This window comes from Puma concolor, chromosome C2 (genome assembly GCF_028749965.1).
Source record: "Puma concolor isolate L17-30 chromosome C2, mPumCon1.1.hap2, whole genome shotgun sequence".
NCBI lineage: Eukaryota > Metazoa > Chordata > Mammalia > Carnivora > Felidae > Puma > Puma concolor.
In genome coordinates, this window is record NC_141675.1 from 79,945,740 (window position 1) to 79,966,364 (window position 20,625).

Sequence of the window (20,625 nt, forward strand, 5' to 3'; positions counted from 1 at the left end):
CCGAGTGCGTGGTGTTACGTGGGCACGTGCGCTGTGGGTGCTTCGGGGAGACTGGTTTCTGGGGACCAGGAAGTATGCAGCCAGGTGTGCCAACATGCATGGAGCACCTGGAGGGAAGCTGTCACGTGATCAAGGCTGGCGTTAGGAGCATGCGGGAGGCTAAGGTGGCTGTTGGCTGCCACTGGGGAAGGCTTCTCTGTGGGTGGCGATGTTGTAGGCCTTGAAAGAGAGCTAGGCTGTGACCAATAAGGAAGACGGGATGAGTGTTGGAGACAGAGCGAACGGCAGAGGTATGAGAATACGTAGAGGAATGGAGTCTGGCAGGCTGAGTCTAGAAGGTGCACGGAGTGAGGCATCTCACCTCATACAAGTTCTACACGCCCTGCTATTGTGTTTGGGGCTTTTTCGTGCAAGCAGGAGCTGTTAGGGGTTTTGGAAGGAGCTGTGATAGGATTACTCTGGTGAGTGAGTGAGTGTATGTGTATGTGTGTGTGTGTGTGTGTGTGTGTGCGCGCGCGCACGCGCGTGTTTTGTTTTGCTTTTACTTTTTCATTTCCCGAGTCTTTTGAGGAACTGTTGGGCAACCTTGACTCTGGGAAGTGTCCACCGCTTGTCTTTATCGATCTCCTGTCTCCTCCCCGCTGGGCCCTGCTCGTTCTCGGGCTTCTGGGGGATGAAATGTGGCGGTGCCGGCTCCCAGGGGCTGCTGCTGTGAGCTCTCCCTGGGCAGCCCCTGTCTGTTCTTGTTTCCCATCCCTCCCCTCCTCTTCTCTTCCTCCTCCTCCTCTTTCTCTGTCACCACCCCCGCCGCCAGCAGCCACGCTCCCCTCCCTAAAATAAATAAACCAGTCGCTCCAAAAGGTTCCAGGCACATTAGTCACATACCCCAGAAGTTGAATACAGAATTATTTTGACAGCGAGAACAAGAAGTGTTTTCTAGTTGAACGCACAGAACTTGCTTATTCCAACTGGGCTTTCTGCCGCAGACAGATGATATGTTTTTTAGATGGATCGGCCACGCAGGAGGCTGCGTCGCTTCCCTTGGATGCGTGACAAACTGCTCACTACCGAAAGTGGTTGGGGAAAAGATGTGAAGGGAGAGAGAGAGAGAGAGGGAAGAATGAAATCACATCCTTATTGCGAACATAACTTTCTCCCTGGTACCTTCAAGTCAGCCACCGAGAGATTTCTACGTGTTTATTTATTTATTTGGCTGCCGCTGGAGCTGTGAAGTCCCTTTTTCAAGCCGGGCTCGCGCGTGTTCTAAAAGATGAGGACAGATCGAGTTATTGCGATGCGGGTGGCTCTCCAAGCATTCCAGTTGAATAGCTCTTCCAGAAATATTTCTTGACTCACTTATTTAGCACTTTCTATTGCTGTTACTAAGCAGATTGGAGGGCCCTCCCTGTGCTTTTGCCAGACAAGTCTTGGGTTGATGTGGATCCCTTATCCCTATTTGGCCTGTGCAAAGATGGAGAAATGAAAAGCTCAAGTCCATTGTCGTTTCAGAGGGCTTTTGTCCCCGCCAAGGTGCCAGAGTGCCGTAGGCACAGTCAGAGGAAGAATAAAAGTGTGTGCTGCCCTCTGTCCAGCTTGGCCCTTCTCCTTCCGGAGTCCCACCACCAAGCAGGAAGGCCTTTCTCCCAGGGCCGTTCACCTGGGTGTGAAGTCCCAGAGATGAGCACAGAGGAGAGGAGTAAAGAAGTTCTAGACCTGGGATGCCTGTTCTGTCTAGCCCCTGTGATCCTTCACTTCTTGCTTCTCAAATCCTTCTAGAAACTTCCATCTTCTGGGGGGTGGGCTGACCTCTCTAATAGCAGTGCCTGCTCTCTGGAGCTTTCTTAACCGTTTCTGATTGCTTCCCATTAGCCTTTCATTCCCAGGCCTTCTCCGGGAAACCTGTCGTTCAGGCACTTACGGGCTGTATGACTCTTGACAGTAGGCTCTTTGAGCCTCGCTGTTTCAGACCTTTTTCCTTTGTGGAATCCTTTTGCAAACCCCTCAGGGAATGTGATGTGAAATACCAATATATGAAATCACCAAAGTGTAGTTTTATGGTGGTGCCGATGTTCCATGTGGAGGGTCCAATAGGCTTCTGCCCCGGGGCCAAAGCTGTCTTTCCAGAACGCTGTGCCTCTGTGGAACCCACTTTGGAAACCACCGTACTGGACCACTGGCAGCCCCTGTGGCTACTGTACTGCCTTCTTCAAGCTCTCCGCCTCCCTGGACATCTCTCAAGGTTGAGAAGGGGGCACCTGTGTAGATGAGGAAGCGGGGCCCGGTGGGAGACATGACCCTTGCTGTTTCCTCACGCTGGCTGTGAAATTCTACACGATGAAGGCCTTTTAGCTTGGCCACTTCAGGTGACTCTTCCCCAGGCCTCCTCACCCAGGCCATGCCTGGCTTGTGAGTCAGGGCACCCCCTGGCTAGCACTTTATTATTATTCATTCCTCTGTGCTCAGTGGTAGTCTGCAGGAATCCTTGCCCCCCTTGTGGGAGTCTGGGCCTACAGCCTCTGTCTCAGGAACATTCTATGAAAGGAGTAGCATGGCAGTCAAGCTACTTTTAAGGTAACTGTCGTTTTAAGTGCTGAATTTGCTTTTTGTGAGGAAAAGTAAAGCATGGACTGTCTCTCATTCTAACACTGATATTTATGTGGCACCTTTGCTCACAGGACACTCTGTTATCCGCCAAAGAAGGTTCTGACCTTTACGACTGTACTTTCCATTTTCACGTTGCAAGACAGTTTCTAAAGAGCTTCTCCCGGCTAAGATCTCCACCACATCGGGGCAAAGGAGACTCCAGGGTTAGGCTCACAGATCACAGGGTGAGACGGCAAATGGGGATTTGAACCAGAGGCTCTTTGTCTCTTACCATTGCAGCAAACCACTCATTGTTCTTGTTCTTGGGAATTGTGAACGAAGATACTATTGACAGATACTGTTTATTAAGTGCTTACTTGTATGTCAAACACAGCTAGGTCGACACTTTGCAAAAAGCCCATTTCGTCTTTTCAAGCACCCCATCAGGTAGAAATGGTTATGTCCGGTTTGCAGGTGAATCACTAGCGGCATTGAAAGGATAAATAACCTGCTCAAGTTCCACATCAGAGAATTGACGGACCTCGGATTCTAACCAGGACTGTCTGCCTGCCAATATGGGATGTGGTCCCTGTGTGTCCATCCTTCGTCCTCCCTGAGGAGACGAGAGTTGCACTCCTGAAAGTCACAAAGCTAGTTTGTGGGTGGCCACGTGCTACGGCGGTGGTTGCATCCTGGTCGGGATTAACAGGTGGCTGTTTTCTCTCTTCACTCTTGGAGGTCAGAAAGCCCTTATACAGTCCTTTCTACTTTCTTTGTAGGTTTTATGTACTTCACATTGAAATGATGAGTCCTCCGTCCAACTGACTACGTGATACTGGGCAAGTCATTTCTCTTCTTGAGGCCTCGGTTTCACCCCCTCTCAAATCTCCTTTTCTGCTCCGATCATGCTATTCTTTTAAGTGTAATGTTTCTAGGGGATGTGTTTATTGAATTCTCTTTGTACAATTCCTTTCAAAAGTATCGTTTGGAATTACAGGTACTTAATACCGTTTTTGTTTTAAATTGGATTGACAATTGCAGATTATCCCTGTTTTCAAAGAGATTTTCTGCTTCTGAAACATCGTAGTTTGCAAGCGTTTGAAAGTCAGATGCCACATGAAGAGATTGTCTAAGTCATATCAAGAAAGATGAACGCCGAGGACATGTTCTGATGGGCTAGCTGGTTGTGTCTTGCTTTCTCCGTGTCAGTTCGTCTTTCTAACTCTTATGTTAGAACAGTTCTTCTCCCCTCCCCCCCAACACCCGTGTGAACGTGTGCGTGCACACACACGCACACACGCAATTCCTGAGAAGCAAACCTTCCTACCTTTGTTAAACTTGTCACTTTTTCCGCAGAGTCTGGTTAGCAGACCTTTGGGTGAGCAAAAGAAAAATCTTCTTCTCTGTGCCAAGTTCAGGGTGGGAATCAATTCTCCTTGCCTTTTGCATTTTAGTAAATGTTTCCTAGATGGATTCTTCGGATTTCCAGTAAAGACAAACAGCTCAGAAACCGGATTGCATTCATACCCGGGGCCTGAGTTCTGTGACCCAGGCGTTGGAGCTCAGTGCCATATATGGCCAAAAGAGGCGCAGGGAGAGGGTGCTGGGAGAGAATACCAGACATACAATGCATTCCTAAGAAATGTGCCTTCGCAACTGACAAAATAGGACCCCACTGGTTTCCATCTTCTGCAGAACGTGAACTGTGAAGTTTTGAGAAAGAAGCTAGTGTTCCAAGCATCTGCCACAGAGAACAGTTTATTTTCCCTTTTCTTTTCAGTCACATGTAGGTTTAATTTGGAGTCAGCATTCAAGTCAATGCTAGTTTGGAACGAGGACCAAGAAATTATTCTTGGAGTCAGCAGATGTGGGTTCTCAGCCCATTCGACTGCCATCCAGCTGTGAAGCTCTCTCTCTCTGGTCTGTTTTCTTCAGTCAAAGTGGCAGGGCCGGATTTGGTGATCGCCAAGATCTCTGCTATTTCTGTTTTCTTTGGTTCTAATTTTGCCTGAGATTTTCCAGTTTCTGTGGAATTCCCTGCGGAAAGTAGTTTCTGATCCTTCCAAATACTTACTGTGGCTTGAACTTGAAAAGACAAAATAAAACCCTGGTCTTGAATTTTTCTTTGTGATTTCCTTAAATATACCTTGGACACATCATTAGACTTTACTTGGCAGATGACTTTGTGCTGAAGGCGGAGATGAGCGCATGGACTGTCTTCATGACCATCCCCTTCTGCTTGTCCCTCTTGCTGTTGTAGAAGAATCGGGAGGTATGTGCAGCCCTGCGTTGTGGGAACAGGTGTGCCCTTCGCAAACGTGGCCTTTGAGCGGCCTTGTTATTTGTCTGCTTCTCTTGTGAATTCCGCCTTCCCTGTGAGAGAAGCAGGACCGGTAGGAGGCATCCCCCACAGCTTCCTCACACCTTGGGAAACAGAACTAGGGATGTGAAGCAGAGGTGTTGGCTTCCCAGCCGGTAATTGGATGAGTCACTTGCCTGTCACAGATGTTAAGAAGGTTTGGAAGAAACAGAAACGCAAAATTCTGGCCCTAGAGTGGACTATAGTCGTCTTTAATTTATGAGACAAGCATGATTTTTTTTAAAATGTTTTATTATTTATTTTTGAGAGAGAGAGAGAGAGAGAGAGAGAGAGAGAGAGAGAGAGAGAATCCGAAGCAGGCTCCAGGCTCCGAGCTGTCAGCACAGAGCCCGATGCGGGGCCCAGACTCACGATCCGGGAGATCGTGACCCGAGCCGAAGTTGGACGCTCAACTGACGAAGCCACCCAGTCGCCCTGAGACAGACGTGCTTTCTAGTGTTCTTTGTCTTTATGGGTTCTACAGACTACTGTTAAGACACTACAACAGTTATGTTGCAAAAGGGTTTGTAATTTTCCACTCCTTTTGGAACGCGTTCCAGCCAAAGTTGATCTCCCCTGTTTCCTTTCTGAAAGCAAGACACTCTTTTCTCTGCTGAGATAAGGGGCGGTGGGGGGGGGGTTGTTGACAAAACATTGTAGCCCTTGGGCTTGGATGTCTTGATGTATCCTGTGCCTCACCAGCACACTGAAGGGTGGTGGGAAGGTACTGCTCTGAGGGAGCCGTGGTGCAGGAGCCCTCCTCCCCTCTGGGGCTGAAGAACCGGGCACCATTCTGCCCTGCCTCGCCGCAGTGACCTCTTGCCAGGAGGTGGCTGCGGCACGGCCGCTGAGTCCTGAGAGTAGGAGGAAGAGGTGGATGGGAGCTGACGATGCAGGGAGCGCTCGCTTAGCTTAGAAGCTAAGAGGTGTATGTTCTACTGGAAGCTGTGTCGTGTGCTTGTGAGTTGGTCAAGATGTTTCAAGTCTCTGGGCCTTCAGTTCTCCGTCTGAAAAGTGAAGTGCTTTGGGTCTTGAAGGCTTTTTGTAGCTCTTAAAGCACGAGTTTAGTATATTTCCGATTGGACCTTGATGTCTCATATTTCTCTTACGTAGTAACACCCGGGAGACCGAGCTCATCAGCTTGTACCAAGTTCTGACCGTGCCATAGCCTCCTTAACTGGAAAGAAAGCAAAGACAAGATGCCCCGTCTGTGGAGCCCTGCTCATTATAATATCACAACTAAATGTGTTACTACAGCATTCAACTGCCTTCACAGTTGTCTTCCAACTGGTGGTCTTAGTTTCTGGGAATGGGGCCTTCATCGGCCTTTCCTTCCACGGGTGGCATTCATCATGACTGAGCTAGCTGTGGGCCCTTTGGTGCCACAGAGGCGGGTGTGGGAACGAAAAGAGCAAACTGCCCACAATGATGAGGCAGCATCACTGGGTTGAAAGTGGAATTGAGAAAGACCGCCTCAGGATTCTGGGGTTCTGTGATAGGTTCCACCAGCAATTTAGGGGAGATCTTGGGAAACCCAGCACAGTGTGTCTTCTGCTTTGGTAAAAAGCATACATTTTACTGGTTATAAATGCTTTAGTGCTATTATGAGAAAACCAAAGGGAAGCCCAATCATAAAAGCAGTAATAATTTATTGGCCGTGACTAATCCTTTGGGGAGTACGGTACGTGACATAGGTTCACACAGGGCTTCACGGTGGACTAACCCCTTTCAACACCCATTAACTCATAAGATCCTCACAACTGGTCCATGATGATGGCAGGCTAAGGAATGTCACCCTCATTCCACTTAAAAGCAAAGCAGTGCTCGAATAGAAAGAAGGGCCTGCCCCGTGTCACGTGGTAAAGAGACGGCATGGCAAAGACTTGTCTCGTGTTCTTATCCCTGCAGCGTGTTTCCTGTTTGTCTTGAAGCTTCCGCCTGGCAAGTAAAACATGTGTGTCCTCACCTCCTCCATCAGAGGATGGTAGAGGGGTGGCGTTTAATTAGTAGTAAATTGTGTGAGCCATAATGTTTGGTGATTAGTGGGGTGATGCGTCAGTCCGTTCCTGTTCACAGCCAAATTATGAACTGGGGCACCATGATGGTTAACAGCATTGAAGATTTCCAGTTCCTGACTGTTCATTCTTGCCTGTGTACTTTCACTTATTTAAGGCAACAAAGAACTAATAATTCTTGAATATTCAATACGTGTCATGCTTTGTGCTAGACGCTGATCTGTAGAGGTGAATCATAAACCGAGGGTTGGAAAGGACTTTAAAATTTATGTAGGATGCCCCATCTTCCCTCTCATCCTTCAGTCCTTCCTCTGATGTTCTTGTCAGGTGATAGGTCCAACTATCCCTAACAATTTTATGTGGTATTTTATAGTCGAGGGTGGTTGCTCCAAAGGCGTTATAATCTTTAATGTGTAGAGATATACACAAACTGTTTGTGACTTCCATTGATGGTAATTAACGCATCTACTAAGTGGCCTTCTGAAAACTAAACCCTCCTCTTAAATTTATGTTTTCTTCTTAGAGTACGTTTCTTGGGTTGGCTGTGCATGGTCTTGAGAGAGATTACGAACTCATTTGTCCTAAAATTTTTTCTTATGTGATTTGGGGCTGCCTATCTTGATTCTGGAGATTGAATATTGGGGAAAGAAGCCTGTGCCATGTTCTTTCTTTTTGATTCCATTTTGGGGACTAGAGTTATACCTATAGGATCATTCAAATTCTGAGCCGTGTAGGACCGTGTTCCTGCACATGGTGTTTGAAACCTATTTATACTTTCTTAGAACCACAGAATCTTCAAGTGGGAAGGCACCATAAAGATCTTTTAAATAGCCCTGAGATCAAGAGCTGTGTCAGATTTTTTTCTGTGTCTCCTCTTGCTGAAGTTCAGACACCTAGCCCAATGCCAGGTGACCTCCATAAACGAGTGTTCTACTGAATGGGGTGTATCATTCTTAGTGCTTTCTTTGCCTCTTATTCAACCTGTTCGGTCTTTGGGAGAAGGTGTGCGGACCCATTGAGTGTGATGGACGAGTAAATCATGGGGTTTTGTTTTTTGCCCTCCACTAGGGTTTTAGCTGTGTTTAGATTTAAGAATGCTGAGTAACTAATAAAAAGCGATTCCAAAGCACTCTGCAGATGGAAAGTGCTTCATGTGTAATAAATAATAACGGTCTCTCAAGATGAGGCACGGCCACAGAAAGAAGTGCTGATCTTGCAGGCCGTAGAAACGTCTGATAGAACTTCCAGTGGAAGACTGAAATGGTGGCTGTTGACCCTTTCATACTTCTGTAACTAGAACCTTTATCTCTAAGTCACTGTATAGTCCTCATTGTGGGCAAAGTTTACTTTCCGAACTATCTACAAATTAATCCTTACAGTTATCTTTAGGACAGGGATGGAAGGAACACCATGAAAGTTGGAGGCAAGCCTTCCCTTCAAGGCTTTAGTCCAGTGCTTTCTGTATTCTGTCCTTTCCTCAACTACGACTTCTTTTACAGCGTCTGCAGTCACCTCTATTCTCCAGAGGTTGAAATTGGCACCTTTCTCCAAAGGATTCAGTGGAATGGCCAGGGCCCTTCCTGGCTTTGGACCGTGAGGTTCAGAGTAAACATCATTTGCCTCTGTAGACGGCATTTCCCTAGATACCCTCTCTGTTTTCACAGAGAGACCCTCCTTTCCCTCTTGCGATTGCATCCAGGGAATGGCCTGCCTTTCCTTTGTCCTAGAGTGTGCGTCAGTCCGATTTATATTTGGTGACGGTATGGTGACTGCACCAGGAGCCATGAACTATGCTTTCACCTGGGTTAATTCCACCTTATTTAAGTGAGTGAACTGAAATATAAACAACATCTTGCTCTTTTTCCTGGTGACTGTAAAAGCCTCTTTCTTCTCCGTAACAGCGACCCACTCGAGCTGGGCGTTACTCATTCAATCAGTAAATATTTATTGGGCACTTACTATATTCCAGGAATGCTTCTTGGTGCTGGTCAGTGACCAAAACAAAGTCTTCTCGAACTAACATTTGAAGGACTTAACAGAAGTATGGTTTTCATAAAATGACTCGACAGAAGTGGGCTTAAAGAAATAAACACAGCAAGCAAAAAACACAGCAGTTTCTTTCCTCCTACTCTTTCTCTCATCTTCCATTTTTTCCCCCTCTTCCTCACCTGAGTCAACACCCTTTATTCTCTCACCCTGCCTTACCAGGACATCCATGCTTTCTTCTCAATCCCTCCTTTGTCTCTTCTTTGTTTCCACTAGTGCTTTGCATGTGGAGTTGAAGCAGAGGAAGCTTCCTGCTTCCTTAATGCCAGCTTCATATTCCTTCCCTACCTTCACCCCGAGACACGTAAGGTGTGTAGATACCACGTTGGGAACCAGGATCTGGAGGCGAGAGGGGCCATTGGCCCTGGGGCTTCTGGGCACTGCATTGTCAAGATCCTGCTGAAGACATGGATGTGGCCCAGACCTGCCCCGGCATGTTGTCAGCTCAAAGGAGTTTCTCTCAGGACGTCTTCCTTATTCTCTCCTCTCTTAATTTTTATAAAGAAATGTATAATGTGATGCCAAATAGGAGCTCAGTAAATTGTAGTTTCTTTCTCTTCTCTGAAATCCCACGACTCTTTATCTGGGCTTGTTGACCTAATGGTGCTTGGCCTTTGGTTTCTTTTTTCTTTCTTTTAAATGTTTATATAGTTTTGAGAGAGAGGGAGAGAGAGAGAGAGAGAGAGCGTGAGCAGGGGAGGGGCAGAGAGAGAGGGAAACACAGAATCTGAAGCAGGCTCCAGATTCCCAGCTGTCAGTGCAGAGCCCAGTGCAGGGCTGGGGCTTGAACTCATGAACTGTGAGATCATGACCTGAACCGAAGTCAGGTGCTCAACTGATTGAGCCACCCAGGTGCCCCTGGGTCTTTGGTTTCTTGATGATTGTGCCCATTGCTTACCTTTGTGGGAGCATGTGCTATGTCTGTCCATGTGTGTTAAAGTGTGTTAAATGAACTAGGGGTGGAGGGACAATTTTCCTCCCATGGAAACTAATTCCTTGTTTTGCGACGAGGATCTTGCCGCCACACTGAATGCCCAGAATCCTAGACTTTTAAGAATTCAGCTCACATGCAGAGAGCTGACCTCTGTAATGACCAAGTATTTGGATTTCCAATTCACTTGGATTTCTACTCAGTTCTGAGGTTTGCAGGTGCCTGACCATCCGTGGGCTGTTGTCATCCTAAACTAGGTATTTGGGGATGGGGCTAATGATAACTCCTTAGTAGATACTAGGTGGTATCCTGTGGGATAGATCTTTTCTTTTCTGTCCCAGTGATCCCAACCTCTGACTTTATGCCTTATGTCTGGCCTTTTGTGTCTGCTAGGATTGTAACCCTAGATCATGCACGCTTAGCATAATAACTCATGGTTATTGCACATGTACTACATGTCAGGCACTGAGTACATTGCTTTCCATACCGTATTCCATTTAATTCCCAAAGCCGGACTGTGCGGTCGGTCCTAGTGTCATCTATATTGGATGGAGGCGGGAACTGAGGGTTAGTGAGGTCTTAAGTAACTTGTCCAAGGTCACATGACGTGTGACGGCAGGGTCAGAGTTAGAGGCCAAGTCTGTCAGATGCAGCTTTTGATCTCTTAATTACTTTGCTCACGCCTGTTTCCTCTCCTGCCCTTCTCTGCTCACCGTGTGTGGTTCGCATGTGAGCACGAAGGACCACGCAGGTGGCTGGGAGGAATGCTTTGTCCTCACCTCTTTTTCCCATTGGCACCTGCAGCCAGAGCCCGTGAGTGTGTGCTGTGCACTTCTGACCTCTCACCAGGTTCTAAATTGGCTCTCAAGGCTGACTTTGCTGACAAGCACTTTCTAGTGGCTTCATTGTTTTTCATGGTTTACTTGGTTTATTACCAGCTAGGGACAGCTTGACATTTGCTTTCCTGCCTGCTGGATTCCGACCTCCTCTGGTCGTTCCTCTGCACTTCGCCAAGACTCTCTGACCACATGAATTGACAAGAGAGTACGTTTCTGCGTATCGGCGAGAACACGACGTGTTACAACAGTGTCTAGAGGCATGCTTGCGAATTTGGGAGAAGTCAGTGAAAAGAGAGTGAGGTTTAGAGAGAGGCGTGGCCTGCACATCTTCTGGAGGATGACGGTGGACCAGCTTAGCCGCTTGAAATCATCATGCTCTTCAGGGAACTGCCTTAGCCTGGGCCGCTCATATTATTGGTGCTTAGCATTTTTGTATTACTTTACATTTGCAAAGTGCTTTCCAGTGATTTATTAGCTGTTCTTGTTTTTAATAGCCCCTGGAGGTAAGTTGATATTCAGCCTTCTGAGAACATAAATGCAGAAAGAAGGCTCATCTCATCAGATATTATTGGATCTGGGGTCAGGACTCTGAACTCCTGGGATAAGGCCATTTGGGGTCACTGCCTCATGAGGATTAATAGGAGATCAAGTGGACTTAACTTCAGCTCCCAGAGTCTCTAAGGCAGAAGCGGAACGGTGGCAGCTATTTAAGGAAATCGCACAGAAGCCATTGTCACAAGAGCTGGATTCCAGTCCTAGCTGCTGTTGGCCAGCTGTGTTGACCTTGAACAGCCACGTTGCCTGTTTCTGTTTTGGAATCACACTGTGGTACAACAAGGGTTATTCCCCCAGTCCATTTAGGTCCAACATCGTGTGAGATAGCGTTCTGTGACTTGGGACTCCTTCTCCGGAAGGGGTGGCCAATGAACCGTATCGCAGGGAACATCGGGGGTGTGGATTAAAAAGTTGCTCACCTTCCCTTTACCCGGATGCAAGGACTCACTGACAATGACAGTGCCTTCAGACTCATTTTAAGAAGCACACACTCCTCATTCCCGTTAAAACCGAAAGGGTGAGTGGGGCTGCTGGAAGGAAGTCAGACTGGAGCCAAGATCATCAATCCTGTCTCTTCTGGGTGTTGTAGAGAGTAATTAGCAGGCTTGATTATCTCACTGGTTCAACACACGTTTTAGGGATGTGATGTAATGCGAGGAAACATTTAGTTGTCAGATTTTAGGGCTGTATCAAATTTATTCTTGCAGGAAAAGTCTAGTTGTCCTGGCAACCTGAAATTGATTTTCTTTTTGCTCTTGTCAGCTGAAACTGGTCCCCTTTGAATCATTCCTCTAATTTAATATAGAGAACTGTATGTCCCCACCTGGTGACCAAATCGTTCTTAATGACAGGTAACCCCAGCAAATGGTTCCTCTTTCAGACCTGGGCCAGAAGCTATGGTTTATTGCTGCCTTCACCCTATGCTGCTTGCTTTGTGCTTATTTATTTGTCTGTGGAGGCAGGGGTAGAAGTAAAGTGGCATTCAATTAATTAAGAGTTTAATCAGGCCTGTAGAGCAATGATGTAATGGGCAGCCAATCAGGACCTTTCCTTTTCAGTTACCTCCTGGCAGGGATGGGATTAGAATGGGCTCCGGGATTGGGAGCTGTTTTTTTTTTTTTTTGTTTTTTTTTTTTGGGGGAGGGGATGCCCGGCATTCTGTAACCTGGGGAGGGTGATGTCGTGGCCCAGATGTCAGAGGGCAAATGGAGCTGCATAGCTGATGATCATCTCTATCAAGGGAAGGGGGATGATCTTCAAACTAGGGAAGGAGGAATCAACATCATTCAGAAGAAACTGATGTCCACAACAGTGGTGGAGGTCATGTGTGGGCAGTGTGCCCGGCTAACTGATTGCAAAGATTGTGGACCACACACACACTGCATCTCAGGATCCAGAGGACGGTTTCTGACGGTGACCGTGGAACTGCTGACAGGAATTTTCAGGAAACCTGGAAATCAGCAGAAATGCCAGAAGTGAGAGATGAGGAAACAGATATCGGTTCTCCAAAAACAAAACAGAACAACAACAACAACAACAAAACCCGCCAGAAGACCGGGTATCTGGAGTCTAGAATCTGCTGACTCTATCGTGATTCCCGGTCCCATTTAGACTGGCTTATTAGACAGGTGATTTGTGCATCTTTGAAAGGAAGCTGTGTTCACCAGGAGGCAGAACAGGGTCACTTAGCTACTGCCCCATGTGTCTGGGTAACCCGCTGGTGGATTAGAGTGACATCCCAGATGCAGTGTGGACAGTGCAGCCTTTGGAGTCAGATTGTCTGGTTTTAAATCCTCTGCTTAGTAGCCACTTGACCTTAGGCAGGTTGCTTAATTTCTGGGACTCAGCTCCCTCTTTTATAAAATGGAGGGGATGATGGGACCAAGGAAGGACGCGGTGAAGGCTGAAGGAAATACTGCCTGGGAAGTGCTTACAACCCCTTGCATATCTTAAGCATACAATAACAGTTGTATTCTTACTTATAGTAGGAAGGCATTTGAATTTAGTATGGATAAGATGGAGACCTATAAACTGGATTATGAATTAGGCAGTGGATGAATTTGTGGGTCCGTGAATGAATGCACGTGCGTTAGTAACGTGCGTAGGGAAAGGCCAATTTTTTGATGGGGCAAGCTTCAAAATTATATTGCGAGGATGTAGAGATGGGCAGTTTGTGGCTGTTTTGTCTTGTCTTGTTTGCAACTTACCAACCCCTGTTCTACTCCTCCATCCTTTCTTTCACCCAGGAAGTAACTATCCTTAAAATTGCCACATGTAGGCTTCTGATTCTCTCTCCTTTCCCCTCCCTCCTCTCACACTTGCTCTCTCTTAAAGCAAAATTAAAAAAAAAATTGCTACATGTTGGCGCGCCTGGGTGGCCAAGCTGGTTGGGGGTCCAACTCTTGATTGTGGCTCAGGTCGTGATCCCAGGGTCCTGGGATTCAGCCCCACATTGGTGCTGAGCGTGGAGCCTGCTTGGGATTCTCCCTCTCTCTCTCTCTCTCTCTCTCTCTCTCTGCCCTCCCCACCTAAAAAAAATTAAAAATAAAAAAAAAGTGGCTATGTGTCTAGTTTTCCCCCATAGATTTCTACTTCTGTAAATATACATTTATTTTTTGGCTAAACAAACCTCAAAAATTATTTTTACAAAGTTTACATTCTTTGTTCTTTCATAACATACCTGGATTTTCTTTTTTTTTTTTTTATAATTTTTTTTCAACGTTTTTTATTTATTTTTGGGACAGAGAGAGACAGAGCATGAACGGGGGAGGGGCATAGAGAGAGGGAGACACAGAATCGGAAACAGGCTCCAGGCTCCGAGCCATCAGCCCAGAGCCTGACACGGGGCTCGAACTCACAGACCGCGAGATCGTGACCTGGCTGAAGTCGGACGCTTAACCGACTGCGCCACCCAGGTGCCCCCATACCTGGATTTTCAAAAGAAAAATAGTCCCTTGGAGCTACAAACCTATGTTTGACTTCTATTTAATCATCCTTCTATTCACAGGCAGAGTAGTAACTGTACTGTTTTCCCTTCCCACTGTGGCCCTTCAGAGGCCTGCCTTTCTTCCTTTCTTTCTTTCTCTTTCTTTCTTTCTTTCTTTCTTTCTTTCTTTCTTTCTTTCTTTCTGTCTTTCTGTCTTTCTTTCTTTCTTTTCTTTCTTCTTTTCTTTCTTTCTTTCCTTCCTTCCTTCTTCCCCTCCTTCCTTCAGCTCTTGTACCTGTCCCTCCCTTCCCTTCCCATCTGCTCCCTTTCCTTTCCTCCTTCCTTCCCTCCCTTGCTGTCTACCTTCCTATTCTTCTTACTTTCTTTATCTTGCCTGTAGCTTAAATTGGGTCTTAGTGACCAGGCATTTACATGATTCAATAGGCGTTTGGAGCGTCAGGGTCCAGCTACTGAGTGACAGCTCCGACTTGTCAGGTCTCCACCAATATGCTTTCTTGGCCTTGTTTCCTTGTCTCATGCGCTGGAGGTTGTGATACCCTTGTGCAGCCTTAGGAGGCCATGTTGGAGCAGGAGCGACACATGTCTTACATGGTTTCCTGTCCCGTTTGCAGGGTGATAGGAGGTTGGTTTGCCCACACATGCACGTTCCTGGGGCTTATGGAGGAGTAGGTTTTATTTTGGTGGGGTGCCCCTGAGTGCAGATAGCTCTGAGGATCTGTCACGAGACTCACCATGTGTTGTTCTGGCCTCCCCTTGTCCTTAATGTAAGTGACATCCCTGCACAGAGCCCCACCCAATCTGGCTTCAGGCTACCATTCCACCTGCACCCTGACTCCTCCCTATCTATCTCCACCCCATGGGGAGGGCCATCTTGCATGCCTGGCTCTTCTAGGCACCTCCCTCCATACCCAGCTCAAATTCCACCTTCTCACAAACATCAGCTTTCCCATGTGGAATCAGTCTCCCTGCTCCTATATTCTCTTTCCCATGGTTCATATTTACAGAAACATTTTCACAGATCACCTTGTATTTTATTTTATTTAAAAATTTTTTTTTAATATTTACTTATTTTTGAGACAGAGAGAGACAGAGCATGAACGGGGGAGGGTCAGAGAGAGGGAGACACAGAATCTGAAACAGGCTCCAGGCTCTGAGCTGTCAGCACAGAGCCCGACGCGGGGCTCGAGCTCACGGACTGTGAGATCATGACCTGAGCCAAAGTCGGACGCTCAACCGACTGAGCCACCCAGGCGCCCCAATCACCTTGTATTTTAATGGGTGGATGAAAGCTTGCAAGCTTTCATCTCCAGAGGGCAAGCATCTCAGCTGTTGGAGCCCTGCTCAGTGGCTGGCATTTTTTGGCACTCCATAAATATAATTGGAGTAATAAGGAGGTCTGAGGGGCTGGAAAGTTAACTGCAGTTAGCCCCAGAGCTAGAAGGGCCCGTGGGAACTGGTTTAGGAGCCTGTTGCTTTTTTATTTTATTATTATTATTATTTTTTGAGAGAGAGAGGGGGGGAGAGAGAGAGAGAGAGAGAGAGCGAGAGCGAGAGAGAGCGAGAGCATGGGGTTGGGGGCAGAGAGACAGGGAGAGTGAGAATCTCAAGCAGGCTCCATGCCCAATGCAGAGCATGACGTAGGACTTGGTCTAAGGGCCCTGAGATCATGACCTTATCCAAAATCAAGAGTCAGATGCTTGACCGACTGAGCCACCCAGGCGCCCCCATTGGAGCATGTTGCGTTTATGGGCAACTCTCAGCTTTCCTTCAGGTTTCTTCTTAATCCTGTGTCTCTAGAGGCGGAGGGAAAGGTGGTGCTTGGTTAAGATGCTGGTGACATTCCCAGAGAGATGAAGTCAGAATCTCTTCTCCCAGCCCTCAAGTTCTAGAATATCAACTTGCTTCTGTCGGAAAAGCTCCCCTATTGAAGAGGAGGGAGAGGATTCCATGAGAACCTCCAAATTTCTGACTTTGATTCTCAACTTCCTTGAAGAAGACTTTGCAGTCGCCCCCGTTCCAGGGAAGGTGGCCATGCCCAGGTGCCCTGTTTGTGAAACCGAGTTGCGTTCCAGCCTCATCTTGTGACTCCGACCTTGGGGAACCATCCAGGGACAGGCTGTGCTCACATGGCGTGCTTGACACTTCCCACCGTCACTGTGGGACCTTCACTCGACTGCTCCTTGTAAAGCAGGTTTCCACGACTCACAGTTCAGACCCTGTGTGTACTGCTGAATGTTGCTTCCTGTGACTCATGCCCGGGATCACTCCACATTCTATGGATAGGAAATTAGGCGGAAAGAAAGTGCGTGGCACAGGGGAAAGGGAATGAGAGCGCACCTAGGACGGCTGGTTCTGGTCCTGATCTGCCGGAGACGTGCTGTGTGTTTCCACATCTGTAAAATGGGACACTGATAATTATTAGGAAGGGTTGTTATAACCAAGATTAACTGAGCTTTTCTAGGGGAAGCATCTGGCGGAATCTTGATACATTTCAACAGTAGCGTAGCTGAGTGAAACCGTATCTAGACTTGGTTATGTGCTGGGGCCCCAACAGCCGTTTGAATGAGGAGGATTTATAGAACTTCAGTGAGACTGAGTTACTAAACCTGTTTGAGTCCCAGTTTAAATGGGTTTTGTCTGGGATTAAATAGACCTTGCCTGCTCACTTGTAAAGATCAGAGGATGTTTGGGGCACCTGGGTGGCTCAGTTGGTTAAGCGTCCGACTTCGGCTCAGGCCCTGATCTCCTGGTCCGTGAGTTCGAGCCCCGTGTCCGGCTCTGTGCTGACAGCTCAGATCCTGGAGCCTGCTGCAGATTTGTGTCTCCCTCTCTCTCTGCCCCTCCCTCACTCATGCTCTCTCTCTGTCTCTCGAAAATGAATAAACATTAAAAAAAAAAAAGATTAGAGGATGTTTGTAGAAGGTCTACCAGAGTGGTATTTCTCAGCACCTGGCCCAGGGTTTGACACTCACCAGTGCCCCGGCCTCTCTGGAATGACGATGTGCTCTGTGGTGGTATGCCTCAGTGGTGTTGACTAAATGTCCTCTCTGTGACCACATTTCCTATCTCTCTGTCTAGAAACCAGATCCGTAGAACAGACCTCGTTACGGAGTTGCCGATTTTGGAAGGATAGAGGCCATAGCATGTATGGAGAAGTGTAGCCTGTGTGGTGAGGGTATTGAATAGATTTGTATGAAACACTATCGAAGACTCTGCAGTATTGTCCCCAGAGCAAGATGGATTGGGGAGGGGAGGGGAGGGGAAGGTTGAGATTGGTGATGGAGAGAAGAGTCCATGCTTGTCCAGGGTGCAGGGTGCAGGAGGCCAGGCCTAGACCAGGACAGTGGCAGGTGACGATGGGCAAGTGGGGTTGGTGGGAGAGGCGGAGTAGAAGAAGGGGGTGGGCACTCAGAGACCCGAGGCAGAGGTGGGGGTTTCTGCACCTCTGGGTGCAGAGGCAGGAGGCAGTACAGGAACCACTTAGGGTATACTTGCAGTGCTTTGTAGGATAAGGGAGATAGGGACTTTCTGTTGTCACCATCCTTCTAGGTAAATGAGGGGATAGTCTCAGGTGTGTGTGTGTGCGTGCGCGCCCATGTGGGCATGAATGTGTATTAGTAACAGGACCAGAGGTCAGGGTGTGTGTGTGTGTGTGTGTGTGTGTGTGTGTGTGTGTGCGCGCGCGCGCGCCCATGTGGGCATGAATGTGTATTAGTAACAGGACCAGAGGTCAGGGACTTACCCAAGGCCATACAGCTGGGAAACATCATTCATTTGCTTAAAGTGCTGACTTTAGTAATGACTGAGAGTGATTGAAATGGGCAGGGGGAGTCTGTAGGGAAAGAACCTTGGCCCCATTTCCTGCTCCCCCCCCAGGCAGGTCATGAGTAGGAGTTTTAAGTTTCACTGTTTGATAGCATCACCTCCTCTGCTTTCCCAGAAGTTATTCCTCGAAGTATGACTCGAATCGTTACTCTGTTGGGAGATGCCTCACTTCAGAGCAGACTTTCTGTTCTGGTTGTTTACTAAAGCGATTCAGGGCAGCCAGGACCAGGTGGAGAGAATAGGGCATTGGGTGCTAGAGGCCTGAACCTGAGTGCCGGCTCTGCTTTTAGAGACCTATGAGAACTAGGTGGGTAGAAAAAATACGTCTTAGTGCCTTGGCTTTTTCCTCCTGTAAATTGGGGGATAACAATTCCCACTTGATAAATTTGTTGTGATGATGCTGTGCAAATTTCGGTGTGGGTCACGGTCACAGTAAAGATGAAGGGATACTTGGCCTTGGGTCCCATTTCCGTGTGTGTGACCCCGTAGCGAGAGGAGGGTGGTGCGTATCTCTGATAGTAGGGAATGCCAGCCTTTTCTTTCATGGGGGTCCAGGGGCGGGTCTTGGAACATTGTGGTCAACTAATGACTGTAGAATCTACTGACTGGTTCTCCCCTGCCTGGGCTAGCCACGACGCCCGCAGTCCCCTGAGCCCCAGCTGTGTCCTGAGGATCTCCTAGCTCCTGTGTTATCTTGGGAGAATTTCTGAATGTCTAGGCCTTTGTTCTGCAAAAGGAGGAAACAGCCAGCTTGGCTTCACGTCCATGATGAGGATTTGCTGATGAAAGGGATATGAAGAGCCTTTGTAAGTTCCATTGAACTCTTTGTATTTTTGGAGCCCATTTTCTCGCTCTTCTCCCTTCTTCTGTGGCTGTGGCCAAGGTTTGGTCTTGAAAGCATAGACTGGTACAGAGGCAGAAATGAGGGCTGATAGCAGAAAGTGACTTTTCAAAGCCTGGAGCCTCTGCCCACTCTTTTCACAGCATGCCAAATTCCACTGTGCAGTGTGAACCTGACTTGTCCATTCCTCAGACCTACTCAGAGGGAGACAGAAGCTTCTGGAAGGACTTCAGCTCTTTGAAGTCATGGCAGGGGTGGGAGAAGTCTCTAGTGTGGCTACTGCTGAGTGTGTTGAGTTTCCCATTCACTTCCCTTCTTGTCCAGCAGTGACTAGTTACTTGGGTATTTGGGTTTTGGGTGAGTCAACAGGCCCATGATCCAAAGGACCTGTGGGTTGCTGGAATTAGTCAGAAGGCAAAACTGCTCGTCCTGACCCCAGAGCCCATGTACTCTGCATGCATGAGAAAGTCATCTCTGATCCTCCATTGCCTTATCCATGGTAACTTCCGGAGAATAGGACTTTCTCTCTTACTGATTCACAGTGTTCATATGGAAACCAAAAGACAGAAGACTTTTTTTTTGTAAATTATATTGTTATATTTATATATCATTCGTGTCTGCCACTTAAGACAGGCAGTGGACTTCTCTTTGCTCCCTCCCAGAGAAAATGTATTGAAACCAAAAAAGAAAACTGGTTTAATTTCTGAGGACAGTTGGTAAACAGTTCAGTCTTTTTTAATTTGGTGTCTGAGGTCTCTGACCTTAAACCTGGACCATTTCAAATATATATTGGGGATACTTGGTAAGAGGGGACAATGTGAATCAAAGCACAAGGTCAAGGATTTCAGGTTACCACTTGCCTTATATCCACCTTGGTTCAGTTCCTCCTAGACACTGGGGCTTGGGTTCCCCCTTTTTTATGTAAAGAAAAGGTATAGAGACGTGATTGTTGGGCTCCAGAAGGTCCCTGTTTAGGAAACTGAGGCCTGATAAGGCTACACATTGAGGAAATAGCAAAAACTCAGGACTAGAAGCTGGTTCTTTGGACCCTCAATTCCCTGCTCTTTCTGACACGTCATTCTTCCCTCCTGTCAGGTGGAGAGAGGAGCCAGATGGCTTGACAAATGGTTCTTGTTGCTGTCAAATCTGCCTTCTCTTTTTGCTCCGACACAGTTCTTACCTTCCCTTTTTGGGGGGGGGGGGGTGGATTTGGTGGGGTGAGCAGTGAGGAGGGGATGTGGATGAAGGGAGAAAAAGGTTTTATTGCCTGGTCCTTTATGTGGCCGAGATGACCAATAAGTTCTTGTTTCTCTGTCAAGAAGCAGAGCTTAGGCAATGAGTAATCGTCACCTTGAATTTAAAGCACATAAAGGCCTAGAAATGGCAGGCTGTATTAGGAGACAACATTGATTTCATATATATTCATCTTTAAAAAAACATGTTTAAGATGCCATATCCATAAATACTAATAAGGCTGTCTGATTCCAATTTTCAGGTGAGATTAGCATTTTATTGAGTATTTTATCTGTCAGATTCAATACTCGATGTACCATCCTCCCAGGCTTATTAGCATAATTGCTGTGCTTAAGCAACAATAAAAAATTCAGCAATAAAATAGCAGTTAGTGCAGGCAATTTGTTATCAAAAGCTTTTACTTAAGGACAGCTCCAGCCTGCATTTATTA

General features: G+C 47.2%; 1 protein-coding gene across 9 annotated transcripts in view; it reads left to right on the forward strand.

Moving 5' to 3' along the window:
* The window catches only part of LPP (LIM domain containing preferred translocation partner in lipoma), a 679,749-nt gene that overhangs the window by 103,314 nt on the left and 555,810 nt on the right, over positions 1-20,625 (forward strand). Inside the window, exon 3 of one of the 9 annotated variants that reach the window (XM_086674971.1) lies at positions 3,363-3,422. The exons of the other annotated variants lie outside the window; for them this stretch is intronic. The gene's annotated coding sequence lies outside the window, so the exon portion shown is untranslated. The remainder of the gene's footprint in view (positions 1-3,362; positions 3,423-20,625) is intronic. 9 annotated transcript variants of the gene reach the window in all.